Here is an 18,728-nt window from a genome sequence, read left to right on the forward strand (position 1 = left end):
AAAAAAAAAATATATATATATATATTTATATATTTTTTCTTTACATTAAGATTGAACCTTTTTCCCTGTGGTATCGAAAATGATATTGAATATCGATACTGTTCAAGGTATCGTATCAAAGTTCAAAATTCCAGTATTGTGACAACACTAAGCCTTATACGTGAAATCTACTATACACGTTGACGTTTCTTGCCTGGACATGCTACTATTCCCAAATCAAATGTATATAATAGGTATTATGTTTCATCTTGAATGCATGAAGGGGGGTCGTTTCTGATTCTTTGATTGCCAGTAACGGCATTCGTATTGAACACAAAAACGCTGATCAGCTGGATCGCTATAAAAACAATGCACGATCAAGCTAGAATTTACGTCAGATAGTCCTTACCTGTGATCGGGAGTATTCCAAAAATAATATTCCATCTGATGTCCATCTGGTCCATGACATAACCCACCACAACATATGGATCGGGGGTGGCTGAGTGTCGCAGTGGGCAAGGCGCTCGCCACTAACGCAGGAGATGCTGGTATCAAGCCCAGCTCTCGGCGTTGCTACTGGCTTGGCCAGTCGTTCATACTAACACAATTGGCAGTGTTAGAGGGTGGGAAAGCCGGTGGGTGGGGATTGGACGTTGTGGACAGCGACTCCTACAGGTCGGTTGGTGCACCTGTACAGCAGAATCAGGAAGTATCGGGGGCAGCGTGAGCCTCCCATGCGTTACTCCTCGCCACTGAGAGATTGCGCTGTTCAGGTGAAAAGATGCGACAGCTGCCTCCTCGTGTACGGGAGGGGACACGTGATGCAAGGCTTGGTCCTCACTGCAGCCGACCAGTGGGAGGCATAGTCTAGCAACGTTCGAGACAGGGGAGGGGAGAATTGAAGGGAGAATTGGCGAGGCGAAATTGGGATGGGAGAAAATGTGAAAATAAGGAGAAAAAGTAGATTAAAAAAAAAATTTAAAAAAAATGGATCGGGGTCATTTGACGCGCTTCAATGCAATCGGGAGAACCGCTCGACTTGCCCGACCCAGAAAACTACGCCCAGAGCAGTGATGCCAGTAACTAGTTTCTTTATTAGTTGTCATACAGAATACAGAATACTTTGCATGAAAGTAACTAGTTACTCTAATCTGATAACTTTTTTCAGTAAATAGTAATCTAACTTGTTACATTTTACAAGCCAGTAATCTGATTACAGTTACTTTTCCAAGTGGCTGTGCGTTACTATTTAGTTACTATCTCATAATGCTGATGATAAGAGCCAGGGGTACAGTCAGCTAGACCGGAGATGGGACGTGCGCTCGCGCACACGAGAATAACAAACTATAATACCATGTTTTATATTACACAACGGTTTTACAATTTTATTATATACATTTTCCGTCCTAGAGTGCCTGCGCAGTGGACAGCTGTGACCTTATATGGCCTGATGGCTGATGACTAGGGATGTCCGATATTATCGGCCTACCGATATTATCGGCATTAAAATGTGATATCGGAAAATATCGGTATCGGTTTTCAATTTTTTTTTACATTTCTATAACCTTTATTTACCCAGGCAAGCAAGTAAGAACAAATTCTGATTTTATTTATTGTCAAAAGTATGCATAATGTTGTGTTAATTTCACAACAAGAGATATGTAATGTTAATTACCTGAAATTATTCCATTTTGGGGGGGGGGGGGGGGGGACCCTGCATATATCGGTATCGGTTGATATCGGTATCGGAAATTAAGAGTTGGACAGGGGCGGTTAGGTGGCCGAGCGGAGATTGCGTTCGTCACCAACCCCGGAGCTGTGAGCTGGATTCGCCTGTTCGAATCCAGCTCACAGCTCCGGGGTTGTCACCAGCTTGGCTGGCCGTCTGCACTAATACAATTGGCTGTATTAGAGGGTGGGAGAAGCTGGCGGGGTGGGTCCGGGTCGTTGTAAACAGCGACTCCTACAGTTCGGTCGGGGCGCCTGCTAAGCGCGGATAGGACTTGAGGGGGATAGTGTGGTCCTCCCACACGCTACGCCCTCTCGATGAGAATCCGCGCTGCCAGGTGAAAAGAAGCGGTGATTGGCTGGACGTGTGTCGGAGGAAGCACGTGGTAGCCTCCACTCTCCCAGATGATCTGACTGTGGGGGGTAAGTGCGCAGCGACCAGGAAGGGACTGGGAATTGGCATACGACTAACATTGGGATGGGAGAAAATCGGAGGGAAAATGGGGGGGGGAAAAGATCAATAAATAATAAAAAAAAAAAAGTTGGACAATATCGGTATATCGGTATCGGTAAAAAAGCCAATATCGAGCATCCCTACTGATGACGTCTCATGATGACCTGTCTGAGCAGCCAATCATGATTTATGACATTATGCACTTTCAATAAAGCATTAATTTAATCAAGTAATCAGTAAAGTAACTAGATTACCTTTTAAAGGAGTAATCAGTAATCAGATTATCTTTACAAGTAATCTGTGGCATCACTGGCCCGGAGACATTTGAGTGTAACACAGGGTCTGGAACAGGGTTTACTGCACTCTCGATACTGCCACCTGGGAGGATCTGTCCGGTACTGCACCCTCGGGGTCGCAGTATGCCTTCTAACGGCAACATACGGGTCCCTGACGCCTGAATACTTTAGACAACAAATGTTTGTTTCCGCGTCTCTGATTGGCCAGGTCATGTGACATGTGCGCCAATCGTGGGACGGCAAATTTCTACACTGGTTAAGCTTAGGCGCTCGTTCGAAGTTGGTTAAGGTTAGAGTTTGTCTTAGAGCAGGGCAATAGAACACCAGCCCTGATTCCAAACTCTAACCTTAACCAACTGCGAAAGAGTCGCCTAAGCTTAACCAGTGATAAACTAGGCGTTAGGTAGTTTGCAGGCTGTTAGACACGGAAATAGGCGCTAAACTTGCCGTCCCACGATTGGTGCACATGTCACATGACCTGGCCAATCAGAGCGCAAAACTCGAACGCGGAAACAAACATTTGTTGTCGAAAGTATACATGCGTCCCTGACATTGAATAGAATATTAAAATCGAAAAATGTGGATGGAGTAGGGGATAAGAGAGAGAGCAGGATGGAGTAGGGGATGAGAGGGAGCAGGATGGAGTAGACAAATAACATGAAGCAGAACACAGAAAATAAATAGATACAAATCAATCAAAACTGAATTTATTACACAATTACAAGAATAACAATAAAAAAATAATAGTACTAATATTGTGGGTAAATTATCTGAATACAGTTAAGAGGATTCGTATTGCTCCTATTCACAAACTATAAAAGAAAATATTTAAGAAAATAGGTGTGGCATTTGTAATTAAAATAAATTAAAAAGGATAATAAAATTAATAAAAATACCAATAACAACTAAAAGGACACTCAAGATGCCCACCCATGGGTAATGGCAGCTATGTACACTTTACAATGAACATTTGTTATTCGGTTATATTTCATCCCTGCCATGAAAGTAACTCCTCTGCCTGCATCTCCTTGGAACCACTGTCTGCGCATTCACTGACACTGGAACGTGCGTTTATGAAACATAATGGCACACCTGATAATGCACCACATCCAATTCTACAGCTGCTATTTGTCTCTTAAATTAGCGTTTGTATTTGACTTGTAATGAAAATAAGTCTCTCCTTCCCTGGAGACCATGTAGAATAGTGTAGTGAGATGTGTGCCCTGCCCAGACCAGCCATCTTGTTTGGCCAAATAGCAAACATTGAAAATACTTCACCTTTAAAACACAATGCTGCTTAGCGAACAACATCCTGTTGTAAGTAACTAAGAGATTTGCTGGAAAGAATTATCAACTTCTGTCATAGATCACTAGATTTATCACCCTCAACAGAGGCGAAATGGGCAATAGCGAACATTAAATAATTAACCTACAAACATAAGACGGGGCGGCGTGACTCAGGGGTAGAGCGGGTCGTCCAATGATCGAAGGGTTGGTGGTTCGAATCCCGCTCAAGCAAATGTCCATCCCACTGCCGTTGTGTCCTTGGGCAAGACACTTAACCTACTTGCCTCGTATGAATGTGTATGCATGTGAATGAATGTTGGTGGTGGTCGGAGGGGCCGTAGGCGATGATTATTCGCCACGCTTCCGTGAGTCTGCCTCAGGGCAGCTCTGGCTGCAATTGTAGCTTACCACCACCGGTATGACTGTGTATGAACGAATAATGGACTCTGTAAGCGCTCTGGAAGAAGAGCGCTATATAAATCCAATCCATTATTCTTTTTATTATCAATATTGATGTAACGGAGATTTGCTGGGGGAAGAAACGCCGATTACAGGAGTCTAGGTGCCCTTGTGCGTTTGTTTAATCTCAATATTGATTTCAATGGACAATGATGGAAATTAATTCAAATAAAATATTTGTTGAAAAACGAGAAACTAGAATTCAGGGCATTGGCCTGCTGTCAGCCTATGTGCAAAGTTTCATCCATCTGTAAGGGCCATAGCTGGTGCGGACAGACAGACAGCGTGCGGGTGTAATAATAGTAGTAATATTGTTGAGTAACCTAATCTGAATGGAGTTAAAAATGGAAAATCTAATAAAAATGGAAGACCTCTGTCCCTGGTAGACGTTTAGACGCATGTTCACATTCAGACAGTTCCAAAGTGATGTGGAGAGTCAGCATTTAATGTTTGCAAGGTCGCAGTGAATTCTGATATTATGAATCAGTGATTAATGTAGTTCTCGAAAGAGGGACACTTGTTTTTCTTCCAGAGACTGAAGCCATTCCCACGAGTGCTTTTCCTTGAACGTGAACATGCCGTCAAACGCAATAGTAACATCTCTCAACCTGGCTTCCTGCAAGTGTTCGACAATCTGTGAATACTTCCTGCAGTTCACATCCATGCTCAAGTCTCCGTCTATCCCGGAGGTCAGCATCTTACAACACACCTCTACAAAACTGGCCAACATCACCTCACCGATCTGGACTGTTAGCTCAAAAAACTCTGCGTCAGTCTGCACGTCAAATCTGCAGTAGCTGTTCCCAACCATGGTTCATCACATGGTTACTGGTGTATTCAACTAACTCGTCACAGATGCTGTAAACTTCTGCTGCGTCCTTAAACAATCCACTGATGCCATTTTCTCTGGTCGCAGTCAACGGGATGTCCTCAAACTGTCCTCTATCTGTCAAAAAGTCTCTGAAGTGAACAGGTTTACCATCCATTGTACACACCTGTTTTTTGGCAAACTCACACAAATTCCTCACCAAAAGCTCTGTTCTAGACACTACTTCTGGCATCCCATTGTTCATGTGGAGAGCAAACTTTGATTGTTGAGAAATTATCTTCTCCCAAAGCTCAAGTGTCATCTTAGACTGGTGAGCCAAACCACTGATCAAATGTATACCACACTTGTATACTTGTATTCACTTTAGAAACCTGTGGGACTGAGGTTCCCATATTCCTTTACCAACCCTGGCAGGATTTCAGATTTGTATTAGTCAAGGATTTGTTTGAAGTCCTTGTCTGTTCCTGTGCCATCGCTGAAGATATCTGCTAAGTCTGTGAAATATCTCCCTCTGTGGTGTGGTCCCTTCATTCGTAACGATGTCATGAATAATCTTTCTGCAAATGTCTACTCGCCTCTCTGGGTGTGATGCTCCGTCTTCACCCCGGCAGTAAGTGTGGTCAGAGTCTGGTGTTGTCGGCAGAACCGTGTTCTTGGAAAGGTCTGGCTGAACCAAGAGAGGTCACTGTACTCTGCGGAGGAAAGCTCTGTTCTGTATACATGGCTTCCTGTTTTACTGAAGTGTTCATCATGTCACTTTGTCTTGTGTTTTGTGATTCTGTCTCCATCTCCATGCTCCAATAGTGCTGATCAGACGGTTTAGTCACACAAACATCTGAATCTTGGACTGGTCTCTTCCAGTATGCATCAGCAGAGCTTTGTGTACTGTGGCTGCCACATTGTTCTTCACAGCCTTGTTTGACTGCCTTTGCAGTGTATTTCAAAGGTAATGGAAACACTATGTTTTCATTCCCATTCGTCCTTCCCAGTTTATTATACACCACTGCTTTCACTTGCTTTATAAGATCAGAGATAAACTCTCCACGTCTGTGGTTTTGTGAACTGAGATCAAAGTTATAATCTAGGATTCTATAGAGATTCACAGAGTAATAGTATTTGCCACCAATAGATGGGTTAACTTTAATGAATTTATTAACTCTAATGAATTTATCAATCTCCACCACAATGCCCCTGGTCAGTAAAGATGAGTCAAGTCTTGATTTCACTTCCGATTTTACAACAAGCTCCAAACCTATTCTCTCACAAAGCGGGTAACGCTTGGTCTGCCTATTTCCATTAGCCGCTATGCGTCTTTCTTTCTCCGTCTCCATGTCCAACCTTCGTTTTTTCAACACCTCTTTCAGTCTAGTGCTTTCTGGCGGTGTTGTTTGAGGAGTGCTTTCTGGCGGTGTTGTTTGAGGAGCATTTCTTCTCACACTATTCATTGGGATGGGAGTGTTACGCCATTGTTCCTTTTCTGAGAGACTCCTAAACCGTAATGCGCCTCTCCTACTTAAAGTATTTAACGTAATGTGTTTAGCAAGTTCTGTTTTCCCACTTTGCAGATCAAGATCAAAATTGTGCTCCAGGATTTCATGGACAATCTGCCAAAGCGATCCAGCTAAGCCCTTAGCAAAAGTGGCTATTTCATTCACTACCCCATTGGTCAATAAGCACAAACTTAGTTTGTCTATTTTCTTTTTGTATTTTAATTTTTTATTCTTTTTTAAACAAACATATAAACAAACATGACAACACACGATAAGATATACAAGCATTAATTGTCAGGGCACATCCAATGAGATCACCTTTTGGTTAGTTGTTTTATATAAGATATACCCATAATACCTGTTACCTAAAAAAAAAAAACCCTACACATATGCTCAGCTCGAACCCCCCCCTCCCGGACCCCACCTTGAGAAGTACCTCCACTATCCCTCGCACCTAACCAGACACTACCATTATAAGCTAGCTTTTATTCTCTCCACCACTTCTAACCACATTGACATTTTGGATTCATTGAGACCCAGAATTCTTGCTGTAGATATTTCATGGTAAATTACATCGAGATATGTAAGAAACCAAACTTTACGGCACATTTTTTCCGGTTGAAACCAGCGTGATGCGATCAGCTTTTTGGCTACTGTGATACCCGATAAAACCAATCTCTTTAGCTGTGGATTCACTGCAAACTCAAAAACATCATTCAACAGCAATACCGAGAACTTGCTGAATGTGTTTAGCAAGTTCTGTTTTCCCACTTTGCAGATCAAGATCAAAATTGTGCTCCAGGATTTCATGGACAATTTGCCAAAGCGATCCAGCTAAGCCCTTAGCAAAAGTGGCTATTTCATTCACTACCCCATTGGTCAATAAGCACAAACTTAGTTTGTCTATTTTACGGCTTTCAACTGCATGAAGATTGAGCCCAATCTCACGACAGAAGGGGTAGGGTTCCATTCTTGTTTGTGTCCTGGTTAAGGATGGTTGTGAATCTGGATAAGCCGCCTCCTCCTTGATCAGTTGTGAATCTAAATAAGCCTCCTCCTTAATCAGTTGTGAACCTGAATAAGCCGCCTCCTCCTTGATCAGTTGTGAATCTAAATAAGCCTCCTCCTTAATCTTAGGAAGTTCAAAATCATTAGGAAGTTCAAAAACCTCTCTCGCCCTTGGCCCAGTTATACCAATCACTTGCTTTGCTTTACTCCAAGCGTGTAAGGTTCTTCGTTGCTCATCATTGTGAAAACGTATGTTAAAATTCTTTTCTAGAATCTCCGTGAAAAACATGTGAGCCTTGATCATTTTTGTGGCAAATTTAGAAATCTCAATTACAACACCATATGTCATTAGCTGGGGATCAAGACTCCGCTTCCTCCCAGATCCCACATTGAAATCTAGACCTGCTTTCCTGCAATGGACATATGGGTCACTTTTACCTTTAGACAACGAGAGGATTTCTTTGGAGCGAGCAGAACGACGACTCCACAACATTTTCTGTTTTGTTTTCGCTTTTTGGACATCGTCATGATTGCTGGCCGTCTCTGTATCTATGTACACATCTGTGTCTGTCTCCTCAGAAAACAGTTCTGAAACTCCACGCCAGCAGTAAGTGTGGTCAGAGTCTGGTGTTTTGTCAGCAGAACCGTGTTCTTGGAAAGGCCTGGCTGAACCAAGAGAGGTCACTGTACTCTGCGGAGGAAAGCTCTGTTCTGTATACATGGCTTCCTGTTCTACTGAAGTGTTCATCATGTCACTTTGTCTTGTGTTTTGTGATTCTGTCTCCATGCTCCAATAGTGCTGATCAGACGGTTTAGTCACACAAACATCTGAATCTTGGACTGGTCTTTGCCAGTATGCATCAGCAGAGCTTTGTGCAAATGCCCAAATGTGGCTGCCACATTGTTCTTCACAGCCTTGTTTGACTGCCTTTGCAGTGTATTTCAACCTATTTCCATTAGCCGCTATGCGTCTTTCTTTCTCCGTCTCCATGTCCAACCTTCGTTTTTTCAACACCTCTTTCAGTCTAGTGCTTTCTGGCGGTGTTGTTTGATGAGTGCTTTCTGGCGGTGTCGTTTGAGGAGCATTTCTTCTCACACTATTCATTGGGATGGGAGTGTTAAGCCATTGTTCCTTTTCTGAGAGACTCCTACGCCGAAACTGGTTCCGTAATGCGCCTCTCCTACTTAAAGTATATGACGTAATGTGTTTAGCAAGTTCTGTTTTCCCACTTTGCAGATCAAGATCAAAATTGTGCTCCAGGATTTCATGGACAATTTGCCAAAGCGATCCAGCTAAGCCCTTAGCAAAAGTGGCTATTTCATTCACTACCCCATTGGTCAATAAGCACAAACTTAGTTTGTCTATTTTACGGCTTTCAACTGCATGAAGATTGAGCCCAATCTCACGACAGAAGGGGTAGGGTTCCATTCTTGTTTGTGTCCTGGTTAAGGATGGTTGTGAATCTGGATAAGCCGCCTCCTCCTTGATCAGTTGTGAATCTAAATAAGCCTCCTCCTTAATCAGTTGTGAACCTGAATAAGCCGCCTCCTCCTTGATCAGTTGTGAATCTAAATAAGCCTCCTCCTTAATCTTAGGAAGTTCAAAATCATTAGGAAGTTCAAAAACCTCTCTCGCCCTTGGCCCAGTTATACCAATCACTTGCTTTGCTTTACTCCAAGCGTGTGACACGAAGGTTCTTCGTTGCTCATCATTGTGAAAACGTATGTTAAAATTCTTTTCTAGAATCTCTGTGAAAAACATGTGAGCCTTGATCATTTTTGTGGCAAATTTAGAAATCTCAAGTACAACACCATATGTCATTAGCTGGGGATCAAGACTCCGCTTCCTCCCAGATCCCACATTGAAATCTAGACCTGCTTTCCTGCAATGGACATATGGGTCACTTTTACCTTTAGACAACGAGAGGATTTCTTTGGAGCGAGCAGAACGACGACTCCACAACATTTTCTGTTTTGTTTTCGCTTTTTGGACATCGTCATGATTGCTGGCCGTCTCTGTATCTATGTACACATCTGTGTCTGTCTCCTCAGAAAACAGTTCTGAAACTTGTTCTTCATTTGTGTAATATCGCTGTGTGGTCCCTTCATTCGTAACGATGTCATGAATAATCTTTCTGCAAATGTCTACTTGTCTCTCTGGGTGTGATGCTCCGTCTTCACCCCGGCAGCTTGTGTGGTCAGAGTCTGGTGTTTTGTCGGCAGAACAGTGTTCTTGGAAAGGCCTGGCTAAACCAAGAGAGGTCACTGTACTCTGCGGAGGAAAGCTCTGTTCTGTATACATGGCTTCCTGTTTTACTGAAGTGTTCATCATGTCAGTTTGTCTTGCGTTTTGTGATTCTGTCTCCATGCTCCAATAGTGCTGATCAGACGGTTTAGTCACACAAACATCTGAATCTTGGACTGGTCTTTGCCAGTATGCATCAGCAGAGCTTTGTGTACTGTGGCTGCCACATTGTTCTTCACAGCCTTGTTTGACTGCCTTTGCAGTGTATTTCAACCTATTTCCATTAGCCACTATGCGTCTTTCTTTCTTCCTCTCCATGACCAACCTTCGTTTTTTCAACACCTCTTTCAGTCTAGTGCTTTCTGGCGGTGTTGTTTGATGAGTGCTTTCTGGCGGTGTTGTTTGAGGAGCATTTCTTCTCACACTATTCATTGGGACGGGAGTGTTAAGCCATTGTTCCTTTTCTGAGAGACTCCTATACCGACACTTGTTCCGCAATATCAAATACGCAGTATTTGACATAATGCGTTTAGCAAGTTCTGTTTTCCCACTTTGCAGATCAAGATCAAAATTGTGCTCCAGGATTTCATGGACAATCTGCCAAAGCGATCCAGCTAAGCCCTTAGCAAAAGTGGCTATTTCATTCACTACCCCATTGGTCAATAAGCACAAACTTAGTTTGTCTATTTTACGGCTTTCAACTGCATGAAGATTGAGCCCAATCTCACGACAGAAGGGGTAGGGTTCCATTCTTGTTTGTGTCCTGGTTAAGGATGGTTGTGAATCTGGATAAGCCGCCTCCTCCTTGATCAGTTGTGAATCTAAATAAGCCTCCTCCTTAATCAGTTGTGAACCTGAATAAGCCGCCTCCTCCTTGATCAGTTGTGAATCTAAATAAGCCTCCTCCTTAATCTTAGGAAGTTCAAAAACATTAGGAAGTTCAAAAACCTCTCTCGCCCTTGGCCCAGTTATACCAATCACTGGCCTTACTTTACGCCAAGCTTGTAACGCGAAGGTTTCTCGTTGCTCATCATTGTGAAAACGTATGTTAAAATTCTTTTCTAGAATCTCCGTGAAAAACATGCAAGCCTTGATCATTTTTGTGGCAAATTTAGAAATCTCAATTACAACACCATATGTCATTAGCTGGGGATCAAGACTCTGCTTCCTCCCAGATCCCACATTGAAATCTAGACCTGCTTTCCTGCAATGGACATATGGGTCACTTTTACCTTTAGACAACGAGAGGATTTCTTTGGAGCGAGCAGAACGACGACTCCACAACATTTTCTGTTTTGTTTTCGCTTTTTGGATATCGTCCTGATTGCTGGCCGTCTCTGTATCTATGTACACATCTGTGTCTGTCTCCTCAGAAAACAGTTCTGAAACTTGTTCTTCATTTGTGTAATATCGCTGTGTGGTCCCTTCATTCGTAACGATGTCATGAATAATCTTTCTACAAATGTCTACTTGTCTCTCTGGGTGTGATGCTCCGTCTTCACCCCGGCAGCTTGTGTGGTCAGAGTCTGGTGTTTTGTCGGCAGAACAGTGTTCTTGGAAAGGCCTGGCTGAACCAAGAGAGGTCACTGTACTCTGCGGAGGAAAGCTCTGTTCTGTATACATGGCTTCCTGTTTTACTGAAGTGTTCATCATGTCAGTTTGTCTTGCGTTTTGTGATTCTGTCTCCATGCTCCAATAGTGCTGATCAGACGGTTTAGTCACACAAACATCTGAATCTTGGACTGGTCTTTGCCAGTATGCATCAGCAGAGCTTTGTGTATTGTGGCTGCCACATTGTTCTTCACAGCCTTGTTTGACTGCCTTTGCAGTGTATTTCAACCTATTTCCATTAGCCACTATGGGTCTTTCTTTCTTCCTCTCCATGACCAACCTTCGTTTTTTCAACACCTCTTTCAGTCTAGTGCTTTCTGGCGGTGATGTTTGAGGAGCTTTTCTTCTCACACTATTCATTGGGACGGGAGTGTTAAGCCATTGTTCCTTTTCTGAGAGACTCCTACGCCGACACTTGTTCCGCAATATCAAATACGCAGTATTTGACATAATGCGTTTAGCAAGTTCTGTTTTCCCACTTTGCAGATCAAGATCAAAATTGTGCTCCAGGATTTCATGGACAATCTGCCAAAGCGATCCAGCTAAGCCCTTAGCAAAAGTGGCTATTTCATTCACTACCCCATTGGTCAATAAGCACAAACTTAGTTTGTCTATTTTACGGCTTTCAACTGCATGAAGATTGAGCCCAATCTCACGACAGAAGGGGTAGGGTTCCATTCTTGTTTGTGTCCTGGTTAAGGATGGTTGTGAATCTGGATAAGCCTCTTCTTCCTTAATCAGTTGTGAACCTGAATAAGCCGCATCCTCTTTGATCAGTTGTGAATCTAAATAAGCCTCCTCCTTAATCTTAGGAAGTTCAAAAACCTTTCTCGCCCTTGGCCCAGTTATACCAATCACTCGCTTTGCTTTACTCCAAGCGTGTAAACGAACGTTTATTCGTTGCTCATCATTGTGAAAACGTATGTTAAAATTGTTTTCTAGAATCTCTGTGAAAAACCTGTGAGCCTTGACCATTTGTGTGGCAAATTTAGAAATCTCAATTACAACACCATATGTCATTAGCTGGGGATCAAGACTCTGCTTCCTCCCAGATCCCACATTGAAATCTAGACCTGCTTTCCTGCAATGGCCATATGGGGCACTTTTACCTTTAGACACCGAGAGGATTTCTTTGGAGCGAGCAGAACGACGACTCCACAACATTTTCTGTTTTGTTTTCGATTTTTGGACATCGTCATGATTGCTGGCCGTCTCTGTATCCATGTACACATCTGTGTCTGTCTCCTCAGGAAACGGTTCTGAAACTTGTTCATTTGTGTAATATCGCCTTCGTTTCAAATCTGAGGCAACACGCTGATCCTCTTTGTGACTTTCAGCAGAAGTATTAGACAATAGGGGGAGGACAGCGGGGGCTTCACAAGAAATTGATATCTCATCATCTTCCTTTTTTACATGCAGTAATCTGGGCCCTGTCTCTGTTGCCATGGTTGTTTCTGAGGAGCATCTCATTTCTGAGCTCTGAGTTTCTTCCTGATTATTCCTTAGATCTAACTGCCTTCCTGTAATTGCATTTAGTCTTTGATGACAGGGGGCCGTACACGCTTCCACCTTACTCATGTTTGTTGGAATGTTCTCAAATGAAAGACTTTCCTTACGGAACGCATCTCTCAACTCTTGGAGACCTGAACATAGCCTTTCTTCCTTTCCTAGAACCAGTCTTATTTTCTTTCTAGCATCGTGTGCTTTGGCTTCACCACTTTGGAGATCTAGATCAAAATTGTGCTCCAGCACATCGAAAACGATCTCATAGAAACTTCCCGACAACACTTTGGCAAAATCAAACAATTCATTCATCACACCCTTGGTTAACAAATCTAGATGTAGTTTGGGCTTGCCTTTCGGTCTGATGTCAAGATCCAGACCAATTTTTGCACAGAAAGGGTAGAGATCACAGTTGAGTTTTAGCTCTCTTGGTTTGTGGATTATTGCTTCACTATTCAGTTCTCCATTAGCGTCAGCCTTGATAAACTCTAAAATGTTTGCACAGAAAGGGTAGAGATCACAGTTGAGTTTTAGCTCTCTTGGTTTGTGGATTATTGCTTCACTATTCAGTTCTCCATTAGCGTCAGCCTTGATAAACTCTGAGATCAGGTTCACATCACCGTTTCTGCTGCCTTCTGCTGAGATTCCAGATTCCTCAGAGATTTCCTGTGGCTCGCCATGACACTCTCTGGCAAGACTCAATTCACTGCTCAATATTAATGACGTCATTGGATCAGGAAGCACAAAGACTTCCTGCCTCTGCTTAAGGTCATTTTTCATAGTGTCCTTCATGACCGTTGCACTTTCGTGGACGCATGTCGCAAACTCACCGCGCTGAATGTCATCATTGATGCCCAGATCAAAGTTGTATTCTAGGATTTCGCAAATGAAGTACCTCTCAGCTTTATTAGCTGCTTTAGCAAAGTCACATATATCAAGTACTATGCCATTTGTCAGCAGTTCCACATCCAGTTTTTCCTTTCGTTTGTGTGCAACATCAAAATCTAAACCTATTTGAGCACAGTCTGGGAAAGAGACCGCGCCTTCCTGAATGCGGCGCTCCCAAATGTACTCGTGGTCTATGCCGTCCGTGACTCCTTTTACTTCCAAACCTTGGCTGAGCAAGTTGACGTCCCTCCCAACAGCATCCATCACTCAACTCCTTTGAAGAGTACTTCCTGTTGTCTCAGCTCCAGATGTCATCATCAGCTGCTCATACGCAATTCAGTTGACTGGGAAGAGAAAAAAGAAGAAAAGGACCATCAGAAATGTTCAGAATTGGGGGCGCCAGGGCGCACCACGTACAGCACTGCGGTGCAACACGGCCGTCCCGAGTTCAACTTTGCCGAATGTCTTCCCCCATCTATCCTCCCATACTTCCTCTCTCTCTCTACCGGACTGCTCAAAAAGAAACAATAAAATATCTACCAAAAACATAATAAAAATAATAATGATGTTCAGAATTGAACTCATGACAATCACTAAAATGCTGCAGAACCGTCGGTATTGTGATAGTAAAGGGTTAACCTGTAGTGTGGCAGTGAAAGGGTTAATGGTCTAATCTGTAAATCTGTGCCGAAAGGAAACTGGCTGCCAATCCCCAGTGCTTCAGGCTGCTCGTGGTGGCGTCCAGCGTGCCGGCCCCATAATTAGTGTAACTGCTGGTGCTTGGATACCCTCACACACAGGATGATGATGGGTTCAGCGTGTCCTTCACTCATATTAGATTCCCTTTTTTATTAAAAAGACAATTGTAATTACCATCACTGTCAATACCACCATGCAGTAGATAGATATATGAGCTCCATACAGGATGTTTTAAAGTGATGCACATAATCGCATAATTTTAACCCTTGCACTGAGGAACCATATAACTCTGTTTTAAACATTGTTGGACAGTGCATGCATTTGCAGTTGTAAAGTCAAATCACTTTCAGTGTGAATGTGATATCAAGAAAAACTCTACCATCCTCAACTATGATTGAATTACAACTCTCTAACTTAACACATTGCCCACCGGGCATTGTACCCATCATTGTACCCTCTCTGCCAGCGCTATAAGTCTATGGAGTGGCTCACCTTCTTTGCAGGGCTATAACTTTTTAAATTGTATTGCTATATCGACATTACTATGGCAACATCGATTATCTATCGTTCAGGATGTGGGAACGTTATACTTTTTCATTCATACATTCATACAAAAATACCTTTTAGAATATAAGTATGTTTTTATCGTTTTCTGCAGTAATTCCTAGAACGTGAGTTATAGGCCTAAACGCATATATAGATTATCGATTGCCGTTTCCCCCCTATACACGCTATATTAAAAAATTAAACTGTATATGATCGGTATACGTTATGCTTCATCATGCGTGGAGGAAAGGGGGGGGGGGGTCGTTTATAATTCCCAGATCATCAGTAACAACTGCTTTATGTAGTATGGGTGGATATATTGATCAGATGGTTTGCAAACAAGGAAACTCACAATTGGGTTGAAAATAACGTTAGTGTCCTCTTACCGTGCGCCGATGAGACTGGCGGTGAAAGATCCCAAGTATAGAACGTCGATCGCCTAGGTCCATTTCCGGTTTGTATGTCGCAATAAACACCGAAATCATATCGAGTATTAAGTTTAGAAAGCGACCCATTATGTACATTGTGTCTGTCGGGAGTCATGCAACAATATCTGACGGCCGGATGAATTTAATCGACGCACAGCCCCCATATCCTGTCGGCGAGTGTAACTCGCCCGACCATCCACCAGGCGGCGGTATTGAGCCGTCGTTGCCTTCACCTTTAGGGTCCAGCTGGAGCGTTGCGGGTGTATATATGAATTATGAATGCCATGGCGAAAAAATTTAATATTGATCTCAAAATCGCTGCACAGCGTTATTGGCAGAATGCGCATGGCGGGCAATAACGCTTTAAAGCGTTTCCGGCGCTGGATGTGTTAACCGTCTCTGTCATTTATAGAATAGAAATACTTTAATCATCCCGAGGGAAATTTGACACTACAAATCGCTCACAGTAAACATTTAGACATTTAGACAGAACAAAGTCACAAATAAGAATAACAAAACAAATGACCTAAGAATAAGAATAGAATAGGCCTAAGAATGAGATAATAATAATAGAGTACGGACCGGGATTCACATTTCGTATGTTATGTATTCTAGTATACATTCTAGTATACATAACATACGAAATGTGAATCCCGGTCCGTACTCTATTTCTCTATTTATTCTTATTATTTATTTTGTTTATTCCTTATGTATTTTTCTTGTTGCCTGTAAAGCGCCCTTGGGTTTCTTGAAATGCGCTATATGAATCCAAGTTGTTATTATTATTATTATTTACCACACACACTTACTCTGGCAGATGGGGAACCAGCTCCAATCATCACAACATCATGATGCTGCACCCGTGATGGACGTCTAACAAAGAGAGAGGAAAGAAAGTTTCAGTTATTACACCAGAAACCGTCTAGTACACATGGAATTCACAGGGACATGTAGGCCTATGTCAACAATTGGGCATTTTCAGATTCTACTTCAAGTCTTTCCTGGAGTAAAATTTATAAAATATGCTTTTTTGTTTTCTTATAATCATCTATACACTGTATATTGCTATTACACTTTACGGTAACAATTGCGGTCTGTTTAGATGCCAAACTTACTTTCGTTGTACTGCATTTGTGCAGTTTAATGACAATAAATTGGAATATAATCCAATCTGCTGGCTGCAAACAAACCTACGTTTTCATGGGGAAATGGAGAAGGATAATTTTGGCTTCCATCAAGAAGGTTTGAGCACTCGGAAACCTCTGTTAAGGTATCGGATTTGATGGATATCCTGCACCATTTTAAGTGGAAATTATAAGGTATAGTAAACTAATAGTATACTATTAGTCCCACCCCACCTACCTCCAATGTAGTTTCTTCCCCCTCAAATGTATATACTCTCTTTTTAGACTATTTTTGTACTCATAAACAGTACTGTATGTTTGTAGATCTGGTATGTCATAACGTCTAAGATGTAGTATTGTCTACCTGTATGTCATATATATGTTATGATGAATTGAAAATGGGGGACCCTGATGTAAACAAGACGAAAGTCTTTCTCTGGTCTGCAATCCCCGTAACAATTGTGTATTGAGCTGTACTGTATTGTACCCATTCTGCAATCTGTTAAATAAAGTTTTCATTCATTCGAAACACAGAAACGATGGCTTTATGCCACTACTGTTTTTAATGTAGGGCTAACCTAGCCACGGCTAACCATCATGGCTGCAGACAATGCAATCAGCCGAGCATCTTAGCTAACGGTAGCAAGCTACTAGCGTTAGCTACTGAAGATATACTCTTGAGACACAACATGTAATCATTGAAGCTTACCTCCAAATGCAATATCTTTTTTGTACATAGTGCGTTCAACTTCACAACTTCTTATAACTTGTCATACCTTTACATGTACTTTACACCAATGCTGTGAAAACAGCTCTGCTACCAAAACATGATGACGTATGAAGTTCCTTCTTCTTGTTTTTATTATGGCGGTTGGCAAACCGTTTTGGTGCATTACCGCCACCTACTGGAGTTTGAAGATTCAGTTGTTCCCAGATACTATCGATTGATTGAAAACTTTATTTACAGATTGCAGAATGGGTACAATACAGTACAGCTCAATACACACAATTGTTAAGGGGATGCAGACAAGAGAAAGACTTTCGTCTTGTTTACATCAGGGTCCCCCATTTTCAATTCATAACATATATATGACATACATGACAATACAGATAGTGCTTACATCTATACATTTATGACATGCCAGATTTACAAATACAGTACTGTTTTTGATACAAGAGTCTAAAAAAGAGAGTATATACATTCGACAAAGAAACTGTACATTGGAGGAGGTTGGTAGGAAGGAGGTTGGTAGGAGGGGGTTGGGTAGGTGGGGTGGAAACTGTACATTGGAGGTGGGGGGGTTGGGTAGGCGGGGTGGGGTAACTGTACATTGGATTATCGACTAAACCACTTGGTCCCAAGAAGAGGGTCTTGTGTATTATTGGGTTTAATAGGACATTTATTGTACATTGGAGGGGGTTGCGTTAGGACATTTACAGGGGCCAGTTTCGAATTGCAGTCTCTCGTAGGTGCTCTTTGAGAGTGGTTTTGAAAGTGGGTAGTGATTCACATTCCTTTACAGCTGTGGGTAGGGCGTTCCACATTGATGTGGCATAATTGCGAAACGTGTTTAGTCCCTTGTTTGAGCCGAATCTGGGTTTAACATAATTTGTGGAGCTCCCTCTGGTGTCTAGGTTAGGTTCCCCTGTGTCTCCGAGATCTCATGCAATTGAACTAACAGTGTTAGGACTGAATGGAAACTGTAGAGACTACGATCATTCTGCTTCTAAAAGACAGCAGAGGGCCTTAGATGCCCAGTCAAAAGTGTTTTACTGTGGAATTTCTAAATAAATGCCTTTTACATTTCATGTAATATAAGATAGGAGAAAGATTGATTGATTCAAGTCAAGTCAAGAGTTTTATTTGTCATGGCATACAAGTATACAGTGAAATGCGGGGGGTCTTGCCTGCAACGATTGTGCATAATACAATAATATAATAAGAATCCAATAGAACGACATTGTGCAATAATACAAGTAATCAAAGTAGGGCATATCGGTATATGTACATGAGTTTTTACAGAGCATGGTAAGACATGCTAGGTCCTGTGATAGTGCAATACACTTAGCTACGGATGAGGCACTGGGTCTTTATGTACACTACTATACAATGCTATTTTATACAATCTCAATTTATACTATACTATTTTTAAA

At 42.2% G+C, this 18,728-nt stretch overlaps 1 protein-coding gene and 1 long non-coding RNA gene across 2 annotated transcripts in view; one reads left to right on the top strand and one right to left on the bottom strand.

The window, feature by feature from the left end:
• The window catches only part of cacna1fa (calcium channel, voltage-dependent, L type, alpha 1F subunit a), a gene marked incomplete at its 3' end in the record, with an annotated part of 242,326 nt that overhangs the window by 146,687 nt on the left and 76,911 nt on the right, over positions 1–18,728 (top strand).
• Positions 7,132–17,421, bottom strand: LOC311243785. Its single transcript, XR_014620675.1, has 3 exons — positions 17,351–17,421; positions 16,260–16,323; positions 7,132–14,121 (listed from the first exon to the last, which is right to left on the bottom strand). It is a non-coding gene; the product is annotated as an uncharacterized lncRNA (long non-coding RNA).

This window comes from Notolepis coatsorum (assembly GCF_963971535.1).
Source record: "Notolepis coatsorum genome assembly, chromosome: 17".
Taxonomy (NCBI): Eukaryota; Metazoa; Chordata; class Actinopteri; order Aulopiformes; family Paralepididae; genus Notolepis; species Notolepis coatsorum.